Here is a 2,500-nt window from a genome sequence, read left to right on the forward strand (position 1 = left end):
CATCAATTTTAGACTCCCCTGAGTATGAAAAGTGAAACGAAAATCATTTTTGAGAAGAAAAAATTTTTGTATGGGAGGGCCCCTGCTAGAACATTTTTCCCAAGTGAGTCGATTTTTGGGTCGCGACACAAGCTAGGGTCAAAAAAAATTTTTTTTTCATGGTGACTCAAAACATCAATTTTAGACTCCCCTGAGTATGAAAAGTGAAACGAAAATCATTTTTGAGAAGAAAAAATTTTTGTATGGGAGGGCCCCTGCTAGAACATATTTCCCAAGTGCGTCGATTTTGGGTCGCCGACACAAGCTCGGGTCAAAAAAATTTTTTTTTCTCGGTGACTCAAAACATCAATTTTAGACTCCCCTGAGTATGAAAAGTGAAACGAAAATCATTTTTGAGAAGAAAAAATTTTTGTATGGGAGGGCCCCTGCTAGAACATTTTTCCCAAGTGCGTCGATTTTGGGTCGCCGACACAAGCTCGGGTCAAAAAATTTTTTTTTTCACCGTGACTCAAAACATCAATTTTAGACTCCCCTGAGTATGAAAAGTGAAACGAAAATCATTTTTGAGAAGAAAAAATTTTTGTATGGGAGGGCCCCTGCTAGAACATTTTTCCCAAGTGAGTCGATTTTTGGGTCGCGACACAAGCTAGGGTCAAAAAAAATTTTTTTTTCATGGTGACTCAAAACATCAATTTTAGACTCCCCTGAGTATGAAAAGTGAAACGAAAATCATTTTTGAGAAGAAAAAATTTTTGTATGGGAGGGCCCCTGCTAGAACATATTTCCCAAGTGCGTCGATTTTGGGTCGCCGACACAAGCTCGGGTCAAAAAAATTTTTTTTTCTCGGTGACTCAAAACATCAATTTTAGACTCCCCTGAGTATGAAAAGTGAAACGAAAATCATTTTTGAGAAGAAAAAATTTTTGTATGGGAGGGCCCCTGCTAGAACATATTTCCCAAGTAAATTCGATTTTACCCGGTGAGTCAAAAAATTTTGAAAAAAATGTTTTGCCAAAATCGTGTTCATTGCCTATTATAAGGGACCAGGTCAGCTCACACGCATTTTTGGAGACCATATGGAAAGTGCGTCTGGGATTGCGGAAATTAAGTTTAGAGTGTTAAATGATGGTTTCGCAATCCCGAAAGGCTCAAAATCCACCCTAAGGTCCCCTGGGTGAAATGTGGTTTCCAAGGTGTGAGCGCTATCGGTGATAGAGTTGGAATGTGATTTCCAGAGCGCAGGGCGACTGGGCTTAGAGCGAAAATCATAGACAAGGGTAAGTATTGGACTGAACGACTCGAAGCAAACGAAAATCATAGACAAGGGTAATGGACTGAACGACTCGAAGCAAACGAAAACCACATACAAGAGTAATGGACTGAACGAATCGAAGCAAACGAAAATCACATACAAGAGTAATGGACTGAACGAATCGAAGCAAACGAAAAACCACAGACAAGAGTAATGGAGTGAACGAATCGAAGCAAACGAAAACCAAAGACAAGAGTAATAGAGTGAACGAATCGAAGCAAACGAAAACCATGAACACAGGGATAACTGAGAACGAACCTACCTATCAGAGCATGTGAAAGCATGGACAAGAGTACTGAAAATCGGACCAAACCTCTAGAAGCACACGAAAATCATGGACAAGAGTACTCAAAAACACGGACCAAACCTATGGAAGCACACGAAAACCATGAACACAGGGATAACTGAGAACGAACCTACCTATCAGAGCATGTGAAAGCATGGACAAGAGTACTGAAAATCGGACCAAACCTCTAGAAGCACACGAAAATCATGGACAAGAGTACTCAAAAACACGGACCAAACCTCTCGAAGCACACGAAAACCATAAACACAGGGATAACTGAGAACGAACCTACCTATCAGAGCATGTGAAAGCATGGACAAGAGTACTGAAAATCGGACCAAACCTCAAGAAGCACACGAAAATCATGGACAAGAGTACTCAAAAACACGGACCAAACCTATCGAAGCTCACGAAAACCATGAACACAGGGATAACTGAGAACGAACCTACCTATCAGAGCATGTGAAAGCATGGACAAGAGTACTGAAAATCGGACCAAACCTCTAGAAGCACACGAAAATCATGGACAAGAGTACTCAAAAACACGGACCAAACCTATGGAAGCACACGAAAACCATGAACACAGGGATAACTGAGAACAAACCTACCTATCAGAGCATGTGAAAGCATGGACAAGAGTACTGAAAATCGGACCAAACCTCAAGAAGCACACGAAAATCATGGACAAGAGTACTCAAAAACACGGACCAAACCTATCGAAGCTCACGAAAACCATGAACACAGGGATAACTGAGAACGAACCTACCTATCAGAGCATGTGAAAGCATGGACAAGAGTACTGAAAATCGGACCAAACCTCAAGAAGCACACGAAAATCATGGACAAGAGTACTCAAAAACACGGACCAAACCTATCGAAGCTCACGAAAACCATGAACACAG

The sequence above is a fragment of the Anopheles moucheti genome (genome assembly GCF_943734755.1).
Source record: "Anopheles moucheti chromosome X unlocalized genomic scaffold, idAnoMoucSN_F20_07 X_unloc_10, whole genome shotgun sequence".
In the NCBI taxonomy this organism is placed as follows: Eukaryota; Metazoa; Arthropoda; class Insecta; order Diptera; family Culicidae; genus Anopheles; species Anopheles moucheti.